Source organism: Cryptotermes secundus, unplaced genomic scaffold, assembly GCF_002891405.2.
Source record: "Cryptotermes secundus unplaced genomic scaffold, Csec_1.0 scaffold70, whole genome shotgun sequence".
NCBI classification, from domain to species: Eukaryota; Metazoa; Arthropoda; class Insecta; order Blattodea; family Kalotermitidae; genus Cryptotermes; species Cryptotermes secundus.
Genome location: NW_019734964.1, coordinates 2,769,441 through 2,787,522, shown reverse-complemented (window position 1 = coordinate 2,787,522; position 18,082 = coordinate 2,769,441). Strand labels below are relative to the sequence as shown.

Here is an 18,082-nt window from a genome sequence, read left to right as displayed (position 1 = left end):
AAGGCTCTTAATTCCAAATATATGAAGCGAAAGTATTGTTAGATGACAACAAAAAATAATTTAACTAGATATATTTTAGTGCAGAAGGAACTTACAAGTAAATGTCATACCCGAAATGAGAAATGGTACACACAAAATTTTCTATGGAAAACCTCAAAAGAACAAACGATTATGTAGATCTAAGCGTAGATGGAATTTTGAGTGGCAAGATAAGTGAGGACTGAATTCATCCAATACAGAATAATGTTGACTGATGGGACTAAAACTGTTTATCTACTACACAGTCCATCAAGAATGCAATAGATTCAACCTTTAGATTCTAAAGGGTTCTGACGATGGTGGATGACACACAGAATTACTGGATTCTTGGACTTTTTCCATCGTCCGGAATTCTAGGTAATAGAGGACACGACGTTTCGGAAACTGGATCTGTTTCCGTCTTCAGGTGAGAAAGGAAGACACATACTCAGTTGGGCCCCTTAGAAAGAGCTAATCTCAATCACTGGACAACTACTCTCAGATTTACCCAGTTACATATAAGACATATAAGTTACATAAAAGTTGGAGATAACAATAAACCATAAAATAAAAATTGTGATAGAGCCCGTACATGCGTGGAATTAGGATTCAGTTATTCAGTATTGAGGAGGAGAGTTTCCCCATGCACCGCGACTGATAGGCTATTCTACATCCCCCTTTTAATTTCTACAGTCTCCATCCCCTACCGGTACTGGTGCTTAACATCAGTCCCTTTCTGCCAGCGAGGGTCCAACCTTCTACTGGCAGTGGTATCTAATACTTAGTCCCTTTCTGTCAGAGAGGTCCCCCTTCCTCCGGCAGCGGTACCAATATTTCCCCCATCTACCGGAGGCATTGGAAACTACTTTGGGCGGGAAATTTTTGGCCAAATTTTTCTCAGAGGCCTCCTAGAGACATGAGGTTCTTTTACGCGCCGTAAATGTAAGACACGGGACCCACGGCTTAAAGTCCCTCCTGGAGGACTTGTTCCCTGAATTTTGCCGCCTTTAAAAATTCCACGACCTCCGCCGGGTTTGAACCCGCGTACCTTGAGTCATGAGGTGGGAACGTTACCCCTAGACTACGGAGGCCGCTGTGGAATTAGGATAGAAAATGAGGTAGAAATTTGTGTTAGAAACCTAGTGACAAAACTTGTACCTTCTTTCTTACACTTTCACTTTCGAAACAATATTTTTCGACACTAAATGGTCAACTTCAGGTGTCTTACTGTACTAATATTATCCATTCATTGCATATGTAACTGCACACTTCATGATTCAAACCGTTAGAGTCGTAGTATAACTGGTATGCGCTAAAATAGCACGCACTGTAGTTCATTTAATTTAAACCAAACAAAACGACGATGATGAATTCTCGTATTTCGTAAGACGATGAATTTACAGACCAGATGTCCACTTCAAACGGGCGATCCTGCGTCTTGGTGTTCGTCAGATATCTATTCAGCGAATAAAAATAGTCTAAGGAATGAAACGTCTTCGCCCTCTCAAACACTGGGATCGTGGGTTCGAATTCCAATCGAGGCATGCATGTCTCTGTTCATTTATTCTGTATTTGTGCTGTCCTGTGTGCGGGTAGCGGCCTTGCGACTGGCTGATCCCCCATCAAAGGAGTCCTGCCGACTGACAGACGGACCAAGGCCCAACAAAGGGCTGTAGAGCCATAGATGGATAGAATAAGAACAGTTTACTGCAGTACCTTGCAGGTGATAATTCGCTAATCACATGAGGATGGCCCTTAATTAATTATATCCACGATACAGGGACCAATGCACTGCTTATCACATATTCCGGTTAAGTGTACTGACAAGAAGAGATCCCATGAGTGATATTGGTGATATCTCCCAAAGGCTGTCAATGAGACAAGACAGCAGAAGCGCTGACACGTCCTACCCCATCGAGTCTTGTCCCGACACATATGAACAGCTGCCTCCCGGGTCACAGAAACGGTTGCTGAATGCCGGGGTTATTTCAAGTAAATCCATTTATTTACACTTCAGCATAAAATGTGGAGGAAATCACGAGCAAAAGGAATTTGTAAAATGTTTTTTCTTCGCGTCTGTCTGAAAACTTAACAAGTTCTTGGAAGAACTGATGGCCTACTTTTCTTTGATATGACATGGACCATAGGTGGGGCATGTGGCACGAATGGGGGAGAAGAAGATTGTGTATAGGATATTTGTGTGAAAGCCAGAAGGAAAGAGACCACTGGGAAAACCAAGGTGTAAGTGGGTAGACAATACTGGAATAGATCTTAGAGAGATGGGATGGTATACAACGGATTGATCTGACACACGATAGGGACCCGTGGAGGGCTCTTGTGAACACGGTAATGAACTTTCGGATTCCATAAAATATTGGGTAATACTTAATTAGCTGCAGAATTGGTGGCTTCTTAAGAAGGGCTCAATTCCATGAGTAAGTATGACACGGACCATATTTGAAAGATGCGTCCAACTATTCCTTTATTGTTGTGTGTGTCTTTGCTGCGGTAACGTTTTTAACTAGCCGTTGCCTAGTAATGCTATGGGACTTCACATACAGATACACAGACTGCTGGGAGGATTTTTGAAGCACGCCGTTGAGGGGTGGGTAGGTGGATGGACAATATTAAAATGGATCTTAGAGAGGTAGAATGGGATAGTATGGACTGGATTCATCTGTCTCAGAATAGGGACCAGTGAAGGGCTCTTGTGAACCCGGTAATGAATCTTCGTGTTTCATAATAATGCTGGCAAGTTCTTGAGTAGCTGTACAACTGGCGGATTCTCAAGAAGGGCTCAGCTCTATGAAGTTATTGCATTACCGCTATATTTTTCTTCTCAATTTATCTTCGTGGCTCGGTGCATGGGCATGTGGGGTAAATTTACCTTTCAGAATAGAAGGAACACCTACCTAATTCAGTATGCTTCTTTCATTGTGAATTTAAAATGTTGCACCATGTAACAAGGGACTTTATAAAATAGGACATGTTTATCCGTCGCACCTTGCAGAGAAGTTTGAGGCTGTTACATAACTTGTTTTCACAATGTACATAAACTGTAAATGGCTTTAACATAGGAACGATAACACAGAACACATACAGGTGCAGTGTAAATTAGAAATATTAACAACAATAATTCGTGCCTAAATACTAACATATCAGGCTATATCCCTATAAGTCGACACGCGTTGTTTTGCCCACAATATTGAAAGACACGCTCGAGCTCTTGACCTCGTAAGTTCGAATCATCACCGTGTGGAGGCGGGTTCGAATACCTCCACTGTAACCCTGCGAGTCGCAGGAGGCGACGAAAAAGGAACAAAAGGGGTACAACCGGGCCACCCTGTTCCTGGTGGATATAAATATGGGGATCTAGTAGCCGAATCTAGGAACTAAGACAGTAAAATATGATTACGAGTCTCAAGGGACTCGGACCCGAGAAAGGCTGCGCTGGCAAGGACCAGCAGCATATACAAAAGACAGAACCGTCCTATCGTCAGAGAGGGTGCCCCACAAAAACAAAACCGCAACTGTCAAAGAGTAATAAATATCTCGTCATGAGCCTCAGATGAGGCTCGACATCAAGACTGACGGACTGACTGACTGGACTGACTGACTGGACTGACTGACTGGACTGACTGGACTGACTGACTGGACTGACTGGCTGGACTGACTGACTGACTGGACTGACTGACTGGACTGACTGACTGGACTGACTGACTGACTTCGACGAGATCAGTCAGATTTAGAGTTCCTAGTGTAGCTCCGACTAGACCAGAAGCCAGCTCGCATCCGACAAAGAGATACCGCGAAGACTTCACCGAGATCAGCGGTGCAAGTAACTGTAACAGTGAAGTTGTGAATAATTGTACTTGCGAGTGTAGAAGACATTGTTCAATAAACGTCTTAGCCAAATCCGAGACCCGCGTTACGTACGCAACACGCGACAATATTAAAGCTGGCGTGAGGAAGCAGAGTATAAGAATGAGAACTAGATCCGTCTGGCTTAGAACTGGGACGAACAGAGAGCTTTTCTGAATATTCTAATGAACTTTAAGGTCAATAAAAGCTAGAAATTTCTTGAGCAGCTCAGAAATAATTAGATTCCCAAAGGCTCCGCTTCTTAGAATTCGATACGGTTTGATTTATTTAGTTTGTTAGTTAATCATTCAGTTAGTCAATCTGCCCATTGCCTAGACAGTTAATTATGTAACAATTTACAGTGTGCAGAGTAACACATTAGCGTAGTGCCGTCAGCAAGGGAACTGCCCAGCTGCTTCTGTGTTCAGCTTGCTGGAAATTCCTGTCCATAAACGGATTTAATTATGTCATGGTCCGCAGTACAGAACAGCTTTAATTTTCCTTGTATTCAGAAATTGAGGTGAACAGATAAAACTAAAGTAACCACAATTTTCAGCTCTGAATAACTTGTATGAGGCTGCGTAAACTGTAGAGGTTAATTAATATCAAAAGAAAGGACATGAGTTATGTTTGTGAAACATGCATTGGTGTCCAAGTGCATTTAACGATGAGATTTCAGATCCTTGATTTATAAAGTTTGAAGGGCCGCGCCATAGCACAAGCGGTTAGTCGCTGACTTCCCACCGCGGCGGCCCGGATTCGATCCCGGTTCTCGTCAAGTGGGATTTGTGGTGGACAAAGTGACGCTGGGACAGGCTTTCTCCGAGTACTTCGGTTTCCCCTGCCAATCTTCATTCCACCAATTGCTCCACAATCCCCTCACCTATCATCTGGGGCTGGTACAATGGGCCAGAAGTGGCCGCAGTACAAGGGACTTAGTCCCACCCCACTAGCATTAAAAAAATATAAAGTCTGAATGTTGATATAATGATGGTTAAGTGTAGAGTTGGCAAGGAAGAGAAAGAACTCGGTTGTCGTCTGTTTACTTGCAGGAAAAGAGAAAGTTATGAAGATTGTCAGACAGGACAGCACTCCTTGCGATCAGCAAATCAAACCCAGACTTTCGGAAAAGGGGTTCTAATGTAACTCAATGGGGAAATTCAATTAAACACCTTGATGAATGCTAATAAGAATATGAATATTCTTGCCATTAGGATTTCAAAGTTAGAGTTTAATATATCTAGGAATATGCAGACTGTTCCCTAAAACCGAAATCATACATACAAATAACTTCTATTAATTTGTGGTCTATTTAATGAACTGCAACTAGCTCAACTGGCAGGCCTAGTGAATAATGAAGAGGGAAATAATATAAAAAGGAGCGGTAATGATATAATTTGAAGTACCTTCCGGAATTTGCAAAGATGGACTGTGGAAAACTAAGAAAAACCTCGGTCAAAATAGCAGATCTCCGGACAGAAATTCGAACCATTGTCCTTAAGAATAAGAGACAGGAGAACCGAGCACACGACCAAGACATTCCATAGAGAGTAACGGATGCTTTAAGGGAACACAACGGTTCTTGAATATTCTCTGCTTTAAACAGATGTGTCAGTAACACTGACATTTGCTTATATATATAAAATAATTTTAAGATGTATGTACAAAGTAAAATTATCCATGTAACAAGCCGTGGAGGCAAATAGGGTTGAGATATAGAGGCTTCTACATTTTCTAGACAATCGGCTCATAGATGGCGACAAGGTTCTCAGCTTTGCGCCCCGGCCGCCCTTTACCCCCAAGAATATTCCTGGTACTCATTTCTGTTAGAGGCTGAATCGACCCCAGGGCCATAGTGCGGCTGGAAGGATTAGGTCAATTGAAAAATCCAATAACCTCATCGAGAATAGAATCCTCGACTTTCTGGCTTGCAGAAAAGTGCCTCAACCAACTTCGTTACGGCGTGCTCACTCAAAATACATACAGCATGTATTTATACTTAATATCGTAAGCTAGAAATTAATATTACCAACATACTGCCTCGTTACTGAACTGTATTTACTCATGGAGCTGAGCCCTTCTGGAGGAGCCACCAATTCTGCAGCTACTCAAGAATTTCCCAGCATTTAATGGAACCTGAAGGTTCATTACTGTGTTCACAAGAGCCCTCCACCGGTCCATATCTTGAGCCACATCTATCCAATCCATACCATCCCATCCTATCTCTCTAAGATCCATTCTAATATTGTCCACTCACCTACGTCTTGATCTTCCCTGTGGTCTCTTTCCTTCTGGCTTTCCCACCAATATCCTATACGCATTCCTCGTCTCCCCCATTCGTGCTACATGACCTGCCCACCTCATCCTCCTTGACTTGAGCATTCTAATTATACTGAACTGTACGTGCTTTAATTTTTCTTTTATTCCAGATTTTTCTTTTATAATGTTCCCATTAGTCAGAATAGGCTACACATATTTCATGGATGGTTTGGCTAAGTTTTTCTCTCTCCTGTGTATTACACTGATACAGGTTCAAGATTTACAGTTCGGAACGAAATTATACAAACAAAATATTCGAGCAGGTAAATTTCTGTCATATTCTTAATTTTCCTTTCCGTGTCAGGTGTAAAATTTCCGTTCTCTTCTAATTCATCATATATTTTCTTCAGATATTTCTGTAGTTACACGAGGCGAGCAGTTACAGTACACAACATATCTGTGGGTAAATGCATCCATTTACAGTCTACGGCAACAATAAGCATTCATCCTGCAACAGTAATCAAATTTTGGCATAAAGGTTTTCAGTAAGAATATCTTTCCATAAGGAGATATCTGTGAAAACATTTCTCTGAAGGTAAAGTCCCATGTAAGATAGCTGCAACCACACAACAGAGCTGCACGACAAGTTGCATGTTAATAAACTACCATACTTCTCCTCGTTATGCAGTGGAGAAACAATTTAAACTATGTTCAAAACAAATTTAATAGTATTTCTACAATAAAACTACCATTATATATTGTTACTACCACAATGTGTCTCACGGTAAATCACAACGAACAAGCTACCAAGGGAACTGAAACAAACGCCCTACAATAAAATGAAGTTCTAATACGACGATGTAAAAGTAACTTGTGTAAGAATGTCCATACTAGACGGTCTCACAGGAATTATCTACTAAGTTCCGAATGAAAACAGCAAACACTTCATTCTGAAAGGAAATGAAAACACTAAATTATTTAACAAGGAATGTCATGAACAAACCACTGTTATTTCCTCAGCTATACTGTATAAACGCTTGATACTCAGTAGACCAGTAAACAAACAAAAACAAACAAACTCCGTGATATTTAAGTCCGCAAGCGAACTACGAGTATACAGACCGAGCGACTGCCGTTTGTCGGCGAAGTTTAGTACCAACTTTAGCGGATAGAGGGTGTCGCGTGGACAGCGCATCGAATCCCCACAACGGTTAATTTCGGTTTTCTAAACCGGAGCCGCTATTTCCTTGAAATTTCTCCTCAATTACCCTCACAAGGCTAACACAATTGTAAAAATATATATTCTGTGTCCTCTTCCAAATATATGTGTACCTGGATTGCGATACTGAAATAAATGACAAGTCTATAATTATATATCTCAGGATCCTCCATGAAAACACCGTTAACAGACTGAAACAGTGTCCATATTGACTCGCCACTGAACTCTACACTGAGCCAGTAGACTCTAATTTATAACTTTAAAATCTTCTGAATAAAAAAAAAATTATATTTTCACATGTAGGGGTTGTTCATAATTTCGATTGGATGATTGTATTCAGTAACACCTTATTCACACAGTTCGGGTCTACAATACAACACTATCGCTATTCTACAGACTTTATGGTTCACCGTTACACACGCACGAGTGTCCTCAGTCTTCACTAATCGTGTCCTGGCAACGGATTTATAACAGTTTCACCGTAACTTCAAATCATATTTGAAATCTTATTTGCGACGTCTAATTCATTTCTTGCCATATCTTATCAACCACCTTTGACTGCCCCTTAATTGTATGCAAAGCTGCAAAGGTTTCTGTTGGACTTCTACCACGTGGTCAAGAGACGGAAAAATATGCACTGGAGTAGCGTACCGTGAGGAATAGTTTAATACTCTCCAATGTCTTTGACAGTCGAGCAACTCGTGATTAATTGCCAGCTAGATTAACAGCATGCTTGTAGACTGCGAGGCCAAGTCAACACAGTTTGAACAACTGACGCAAGCATGCACTACAGGTGGCCATGGCAGGATGTCGATACAAAATATACTCGTATGAAGCAGAGCTTCTCTGATATTTATAATCTGTTTCGATTCCGGATAAAACCCAGTTCTTTTGAAGATCAAATCAACATTTGTATTTTAGAGACATTGCTCGTTATTTTGTTATCTTTATTTTAGGAATCGCAGCAGAAGGTAAGGGACAATCCTGAGAGTTCTCTCAAATACGAAACATATGTAAAAAACGAATATGGACTGCAAGTGGAATGTATTGAATGTTTTCTACAGTAGTTTGGAGGCGGTTTCTGTTGTTGCTACTGCTGCTGCTTCTGCTGGTGGTGGTGGCGGCGGTGGTATTGGTGGTAGTGATTGTGGCAGTGATGATGGGTGGTGGCGGCGGCGGTGGTGGTGGTGGTGGTGGTGGTTGTGATTGTGGCAGTGGTGATGGGTGGTGGAGGTGGTGATTGTGGCAGTGATNNNTGATGACAATAGCAGCAGCAGAATAGTAATTATTCATTGCGAATGAACCTGATTGACGAGGAAAGGATTTTTAATGCTTTATAAATTTTACGAGTGAACAATTATTATGCACGCAATTGGTTGAACACTACCCAAGGATATTCGCTGTTATGGATACTGTCATTTAACTATTTATGAACGGTCCAGAAGAACTAATAGCATATTATAAATTAAGTTTTGGAGCAAATTTAGGTGTTTTTAGTATCTGTAAATTAACGTCTGTGTTTTGTTACTTACAACTGATCCAAAGGATTCATGTACATGGGTTTCCATGGAATAATCTACAAGACAGAGGTATGAATATAGAAAGACAGGCTAGACAACTTAACAATATGGTTTATATGGAGTCATGTGTCCTGTAATTCATAACTAATACTCTTACACCTTTCTATAGGTAATATGATAATTGAGTATTTCCCGTGTTTGTTAATTATTTTACACCATTTACCGACTGTAGGATGTCGTTATGTTCTTGCCCATACACGAGCGCATGCGTACACGTACACGTGGGATCCCTGTAGTGTAGCTTAACTCCTCCTGCTTTTCAACAAACAGGCAAACTATGACAAACATGTTACAGCCTATGGATCTCAGAATATAAACAGGAGCGGATCGATTACCAGAAAGTTCTGGGAGGAACTAATCATTTACTTTACATTAACTACACATTGAGTATCTGTCAAATTCAAGGCACAATGCCACTGACGGTCGGTCGGTCAGTCAGTCAGTCAGTCAGTCAGTAAGTCGTGGTGTGGATTACCGTTTGCGAGTTACGGTCTTGTTTTTTGTGGAGCGCCCTCTTTGACGAGAGGACTGGTCTATCTTTGTCAGAGTCATTGTCTTCAGTAGTAAATCATTTGTCATAATATAAAGGATATTTATATTTTACATGTTAAACTTGAGTACCTGATACGACACAGACCGCATCAAAACACAGCATCCAACTCTTCTTCTAGTGTTACGTGTGTGTTCGTTGCCGCGGAAACATGTTCACCGAGTCTTTTTCTATTAGATGCAGTCTCTTCCGGTTCCACTCTTCAGGTTTTCGGGCGTTGTTGGGACACACAGCCACACGGACAGCAAGGTGGTGTCACAATTCGCAATTTTTTTTTTCAGAAAAAGCAAAACAAACAAATAAATTGCGAAATAATTTAAATCGCTCTCAAATAAATATTTCCTTCGAAAGTGTAATATAATTTTAAGTCCAAGGATATTAAATCTCTACGGCCTCGAAGGCAATTAAATGAAAATCCGCCTAAGAAACTTTTCACATATGAAATATACACTGTACAAGATGAAATGCAACTCTATTAACATAAAACCGTGCCAGAAATAATGAATGTTTCACATACTCCTAAAAGCACTGTGTCGTACTTTTCGCTTGTGAAGAAACGAAATGAACATCAAATAAATCATGCAATTTTTCTGCACCTTTATGAATATAAACGACTTTAGATTATTAATAGAATATGACTTGAAACTGTTGTGGCGTGGAGCTGTGGGGTCAAAGACTGAAGTGAGCAGTATAATACAATACATCTGTATGATTTACTGCATTTCTATATGGGACACTGTATAAACCATACACAAACAATAGTAAGAGATAGCATTTACGATGGCATGGCAGGATGTAGCTGACCCACGATTATTGGCTGTCAGATGGCTCTGTGTAAAGCCATAACAATTATTTAACGGCATGCATTTGTTCAAATATTCCTCAAGAAATGTGTCTGAACTTGAGAAATTTGTCCCAGATAAAATGTTCCATAATTGTAATACATTATTTTGTATTTATACAAATATCCTTGCTCCTGCAGGGAATTGAACCGAAATCGTCAGCCATGCTATCTGACCAAACAAGGATCAAGTCAATTCAGTGTAGGAGTATATATTTATAATGTGGCCTCTATCAACCTGCTTCAGGATAACTTCCAGTGGTGGGATTCTCACACAATACAGTACGTGGTTTGGTAGAAATTCACTGAACTTTCGGAGGGGTGTACTGCCTTCATTTTCAGGAATCCAAAGTATGCCAAGCAAAATTCAAGAATCTTCAAGTTTGCGCCATGTTGTGTATCATGATTGGTGGTATTTGACTGTCAACACAACAATAAAAATAAAAATAATCGAATCGAACTGTTCACATTGGCTTTATTTGATAGCTGGTATATAATTCGGTCCGCATATGGAACCATCTTCAAGATGTCTCATCAAATACATATCTTGTGATTGAACTGTCCTAATATGGATTCAAAAAGCAAGCCGTGAGCTACAAAACAATGTTATCAAAAACATAGGGAACAAACTCCGTGATTTTTTAGTCCACAAGCGAACTATACCGACCGAGCGACCGCCGCTTGCCGGCGAAGTTTAGTGCCAACTTTAGCCGATAGAGGGTGTCGTGTGGCAGTTAATTTCGGTTTTCTAGACCGGAGCCGCTATTTCCTTGAAATAGCTCCTCAATTATCCTCACGAGGCTGAGTGGACCCCGTCTAGACCCACTACTTCTCAAAAATCTGGTACCAATTTACTTCTTTGCCATTCGTACTTCCCACGATAAAGCTATGAAAATCTGTATTAAGAACAATTGTTAATTTTCATAAAAATTTAGTTTTGACTCCCAACCCCCCCCCCCTAAATCTCTGCAATTTCTCCATGCCCGGCTTACTAAATCCTAAACATGGATACAGCTGGTCCCACTGATGGGTCGGTAGTTAGTTAGTTATTTAGAGAGGGTGGGTTCCCCATGCACCGCGACCAGTTTGATCTATTGTGCTTCCCTCTATGATCTTCTACCAGTCTCTATACCCTACCGATAAATGGTGCGTACCATCAGTCCCGCCGAGCAAGCGAGTTCGGCCACTTGCTTAGCGGTGTCTATAATGCTTCCCCCATCTATCAAAGGCCTTAGAGACTATTGTTGGGCGGGAAACGTCCTGAAATTTGGCTCAGTGATCCCCTTTGGGGATATGAGGTTCTTTTACGTGCCGTAAAGTTACGACATGGGACACACAGCTTAAAGTCCCTCCCGGAGGACTTGTTCCCTGAATTTTTCCGCCCTTAAAAATTCGACGACTTCCGCCGGGTATTTGAACCCGCGTACCACGAGTCATGAGGTGGGAACGTTACCTCTAGACTACGGAGGCCGCTTCGGTCGGTACTTAGGAAACTACACGGCGTCACACCCAGAAGACAGTAACCTTCAAGATTTTGAAGGTCTCATCACCATATGGAACTACACTTGGTCCGACACCTCACTGACATGCGAGCGTGGGAGTTTTACAGGCAAAGCCAACATACAGGTTTGCACAAGCATTTTATTGGATCAAACATTCAAGCCTTTCTACTGAAATAAAATCTTTAGAGACTGACGTCACTTCTAAGGTTACATAGAGTGGGGACACAGGATGTGTGAGCAACTACATTAGCCTTGTGCTACACACTACCCAGGGGCGGTAGCACCTCTGAAAGATCGGATTATCAGAGAGTTCATACGATTCGGTAAATCTGAGTGGAAGAGAACAGAACGTCGATTTATTTCCGTAACTTGTAATTATGGATAATAATTGGTAATTAAACATAATTACCAAAAATAATGTTAAATATGGTAAACACGTGATAATAATCACGTTGACGTGTAATTAAAAATAATTGCCGATTATTCATAATTACCAATGTTCATTGGTAAGTGTAATAAATACCACTTTACTCATAATTATCGAAAAAAGTGATTATTATCCGGAGATTTATCATTTTTATTGTTAATTCTATATCATTACCTTTTATTAATCATGGTTATCGGTTTATATACGTTTACCGTAACACTGATGTTTTGTAGAAGAATTTTCGTTCCGCCAATTGAATAAACACCCTACCCCTGTAAAGTCTCGAAAAACACATCTAATTCTATTTCAGTCCCTATAAATACAGAGTAACGTCCAGTCATCAAATTCCGCTGAATCAATAAACTTCAGTGTTGGCTCAGTGGACATTAGTCTGATTGCGTGATGTCAGGCATCATATTCAGCTTAGAACACGCACACGAAACCTGACAACTCATACTATGGAGTGTAAGGAACATCTTAAGGAGAGTGCCATGCCCGAGTATTATGAGCATTATCCTTCTGGATTCGGAGATTTGTTCATGAAGTTACAATGCGAATTCTGACCGCTCACTCGAGCAATTCGGAATCACGATTCGGAACAGATTTAACACAGAACATGATACAGAAACGTACAGGAGCAATAACAGAGTAACATAAAACCCTTGAAGATCATTCAGAGACCTCAGTATGGATCATTAAGGCATTTTCATACACCGAACCTGTGTAAAAAGGTGGAGTTTCCCAATACTTAATTTGTTAAGCGCTATGCCACCTTTCTTGACTCTGGCACTAGATGGAAGTAAGAGGTCAGCTTCAAGTTCCTGCCGCTTTAGCCCTGGGAAAAAAGCCCCCGGTACCCATTAGATAGGAGAATGACTGGGCCCCAGAACCGGTCTGAGCGCTCTGGAGAAGAGAAGAAACTTACAAAGCCGGGAATCGAATCAGGGCCGTCCAGCCCGTAGCTCTTCGCTATACTGAGCTATCCCAACTCGACACCGAACTTATATTCCCTTAATAAATTTACTTAGATATCTAACACATTTTTTTATTTAAATACATACCAAATACGCGTTAATTTTACGCAATTTGTGTAAATAACTTATATAAGGCAGGTAGGATTTTAGTTTCTCTCAGTAATGACTACCAATAGTTCTCTTTTGGAATATAGCGCCGTGAAATCCGTGTTTGTTACCTGCTTCATGATGATTTCTTAGTTGATTTATTTTTCGGCCATTAAAATGTAAGAGAAATGTTCCTCCGAAACTTCGGTTAACTTTCAACTGATTACGGGGCGTTATATCCCAGAAGACGAAGCTCTTCCTACATAGAACAATTTGTATGAATGTTAATATTAAAGGGGATGCAGCGTGAAGGTAAAATATGAGTAGGACATCAGTTTCGTAGGGATAAAAAGTTGTACAGCAAAGAAACATAAAACTTCTTGAAACTAAGGAAATTCCTGTAGCCATAAGCATACAGATCTCAGGGGATATACACAGATTTCCTCTGATTCCGACAAACGTTATAAAAGATGAAGTTGAAGAAATATCTACATGAATAATAAATATGTATGATTCTCCTAACTTTCAATTGCAAAAGTATTGGAATCTTCGTGACACAAATGACAACGAAGTGAAGTGTAATTTATAAATCAGAAGTGGGCTTGCATACTTATTCAACTTTACCCAGAAGGAAGTGGGAAACCAGACGTTGCTACACTGTTCTCAAAAATTGACTTCCTGAAAATAACTTTTAAAAAAATCCAACATATATTCTAGCGTGGGTAGCTTCAGCACATAGAACGTCTGCTTCATATTAGTTTCCGGAGAGAAAATATTCAGACTGAGGCCCTGTATCCGTTCAGGAGATTCCTGACACAAGACGAGTAAAGAGATGTTCATGTTCTATGCACCAGTCAATGACAACCATCTTCAAAGTTCAGCAATACGCGTGTTCAGATGCGTGACTCTGTACAGGCTGAGCCATAAGGTGAGACAAAAACACAATAGAATTTCCGAGAGCCGGTCCCTGTCACACAGAACAATATAAATAATTTCCTGTTCATTTAATTGTTACTAGCACGTCCAAACGTATTGTCACGATTGAGCGGTTTGTGTGACCATAGATGGAGTATAGATTGGATACTGGTTTTATTGACCACCTGTATACACCACTCGGAACTACACTTTACAGATCACTGACTCACACAGACTAATATCTTCAGTCTATTTGCGTCTCTACTAGCCATTTCCTGTCAAAGGCTTCTAACAATGGATATTCTGTAGCTTCCGTGGTCACAGTGTTGCCCGCTGGTAAACACTCCACACCTGAAATCTCAACTGAAATGTAGCGACATATTTCAAATGATGTTCTCGCCAATGCTACCCATAAGCTCCCTCTTCTTCAGGGCATAAGCCACTTCGAGAGTTTCATTCCTTCTTAATTTCAAATAAAATTGTGCATTAACTTCTGATTACGTTAAGGCAGTAACAAATTTATCATCATTGAATAATTGCCCTAAAAAATCCCGGAAGAACAGAACAGATCATGGAGCCCTTCATCGTGTAATTCTCACCAGTTTCGTATTAATATGGTGCGAGCACTAATGTTATCTAGCGGTGGAACTGTTACAATTCACTCACTGTATTGCCCGTATAGATATTTGTCCCTGTGCTTAATTAATTAAGCGCGATGCCAAGAAGACGTATGGCAGAGCGGAGGTACAGCTTCATCATTCTTGGCCTCGGCACTAAAGGGAAATGAGTGGTCAGCGTCAAGCACCTGCAATTTTAATCCCGAGTACCCGTTGGATAGGAAAGTACGTGGGCCCCAGAACCACTTTGTATGCTGTGGAGAACAGAATCGCACAGCCCGTAGCCCGTCACTATTTTGACTGAGCTATCCCGACTCCAGTGTCCAAGTGAAAGATTCATTAAGTAACGCCTGCAAACTGATGTATATACTTTCCGCATAACGCACATGCAGGAGAAGATGCCGCATAAGAAAGGCGGTTGTAATCTTCTGCGATTTGATGCGTAGTTCTGGAGCAATATTGCTCCTCCTTCAAAGTAGAAGGGTAAAGTGAGCTTGCTAAAAGGGGACTGTTCCAGGGAAAGAAGAGACGGGAGAAATAATAGGACACTGGTCTCTAAGAAGCGACAGCATACAGAGGGAAGATGTAGGTTAAAGTAATACGTTGGACACCTCTTCAAACTGGGACTAAGTGATAGTCCCACTTGTGAGAGGTGTCAAGAAGAAAATGAAACAGCCACACATATCCTGTGTGAATGTGAGGCCTTAGCTTATTTAAGACTACGTCGCTTGGGTCAATATTTTATGGAACCAAGTGACTATTTGGACGTCCCCACGTACAAAATCCTACGCTTCATTCGAAGCGCGGGATTATTGAGGGGATAATCAAAAGGGAAGCACAATAGGTCACTGTAGGTCGCGGTGCAAGGGCCGAGAAGGCCCACCCCTCATACATTCATTCATTCATTCATTCAAGGTAGTACGTTCATACGTATCTACTGAAAGACGCGACGTCAGATCCAAGAGGATACTAAGTGAAAACCTCAAGTCATTACATTTACATGAGGCACAGGAACAGAAGATGCCTCAGTGTGTACCCGAGTCAGACCGATTCCCATTTAACAGCGATAACTGTACAGAGCATGCGCCATGTGACTCCCGAACAGCGTGGACTAGCTATATCGAGATGGGCCCTAAGTTAAACCCGCGAAATTGGTCGTATTATTCTATGATTGGGCTCCCGATCATACGTTCAATTCCTACAGCGAAAACGTAAGGAAAATGGTGTCTGAAATATGAGTACTATACACCATGTAGGAAGAGGAGGAGATAGTTTAAACAAATAAGTTATTCCAAGCATTTTTTCGCCTAATACCTCGCCTGCAGAAACTTGTATTTAGAGTTCGGTTGGATACTAACAAGTGATGAAACATAGCAGAAAATCGATTGATATTTTGAAAAAGACACGTCATAATAGGAGTAGGAGTAGTGTAGTCGGTATAGCGAATGGCTGTGGGAGGGACGCCTGAGGTGTCCTGGTAAAGTCAAGAATTCTCTTTTCTTTAAATCGTCCAGACCGGCTCTGGAGTCCACCTGACCTGTTATCCAGTGGTTACAGGGGATAAAGTGACCGGGGCGTGAAGCTAACCACCACCAACCAGTGCCGAGATCAAAAATGTGGATCTATACATCCACTGCCCCTTACGCCTTCATGGTGTAGTTGTTAATTAGTTAAGCACAGAGACAGCTTTACCTTTACCTTTACTAATTACGTTGAACAGTTACTATGAAAACTAAGTTTTTCGCAAAGATTACATTTTTCTAAATATATATAACATATATGTTATTTCCAAATGGTGCGCAGAACTTTGTTTTGGTGCCTGCCGCTAATTCTCAGGAGTGACAAGCGTAAGTCATTACTGACTTGATCAGTGCCTTATGCAGTGTTAGTATGATGTTAGCTCCCAAACGCTCACTTGTGAATAGGGGATAGACTTCAATAAATGTTCTGAAGCACTCTGTTTCAATCACTTCTACATATAACCTCAATCGAAGATTTTTTCCCCCTTGGCACTACAGCCCCAGTGGGCCTAGGCCTACCTCCATGAACTTCTCTGTTTCACTTCGGTTTTTCTAGATCTTACACATTCGATAGGACTCCTTGGGGGGGTGATTAGCACGTCGCAAGGCCTCTACCTGTACACAAACACAGAAAAACGCACACACAAAAACTAAACACCCATGCCCTGAGTGGGATTCGAACCCATGATCCCGGTTTCCAAGCGAGCTAAGATAGTACATGCCTTAGACCGCTCGGCTACCGTGACCGGCCCAATCGAAGATTACATCTTGATCTTTTACGTGATTTCTGTCGCGTCTTCTGACTGTCCTTTACAAGCCCTTGGCACGGACCCCACGGTAAACACAGTTTTCTATTTTTAAGGATGCATGTTTACCCGTCCGTCACCTAGCAACAGATGTCCTACTACAGCGTGCTCATGTGTTACGGGAATGTGTTTACCGACCTGTTGAATAACAATACTCGTAGGTATACACGTCATAATATTTATAAATTCAGTTTCTACCTGTGCTTCCATTAGAGAAATGGGCCGGTCAGTTCTGTGCAGGGAAACTGTCGCTATTTTCACGCGAACCACATAAATATAATTTGAGGGGAAAATACAGACGTTTTGATGTCAAAGAATGTGGTAATAGTAATCATTGTAAATGAAATGGATACTAATTCTTTTTAATATTAATCAACTTTCAATTTGTCTGCTGTATTTTTAAGACTAAGGTAGGGTAAGGTAAGGTCAGTTAGAGTAAGGTAAAATTATCCCTCTGCCTAATTAATTAAACACCACGCCATGACGAATTTTATGAAGAATAAGCATCTCAGTATGTAATTTTTCCATCCTCTAGAGGAATGTGCTCCCTTCACCTTCAAATCTACCTTCAGGGACAGTTAAATAAGCTGAGTCCGTAGCATAACTGGGCTACCCTACTTCGTGGCACGGAGGAAAGCGATATGAAATTTCCTACCGCAAAAATTTCTAGTTTCAATATACAGGAGGTGCCAACAAGCGTCACGTACTGACGCCTTATAATAAGGCTTACAGACGTAATAATCAGCAAGGGAAGTCGCAAATAAAAAACATACTTTACTCACAGCCCCCAACAATTCTCTTACTTGCGTCATCCGGCAGGCGTGTGTTTGTGACAAGCATATTCAATGCGAATTGCGTTCATGTCGGTCTATTGTTTCTGCGACAAAGAAGCCAGACTGTAAGGAA

The 18,082-nt window shown here is 41.1% G+C and overlaps 1 protein-coding gene across 1 annotated transcript in view; it reads left to right on the top strand.

The window, feature by feature from the left end:
- The window catches only part of LOC111869052 (neuropeptide CCHamide-1 receptor), a 296,679-nt gene that overhangs the window by 170,501 nt on the left and 108,096 nt on the right, over positions 1 to 18,082 (top strand). The window lies entirely within an intron of this gene.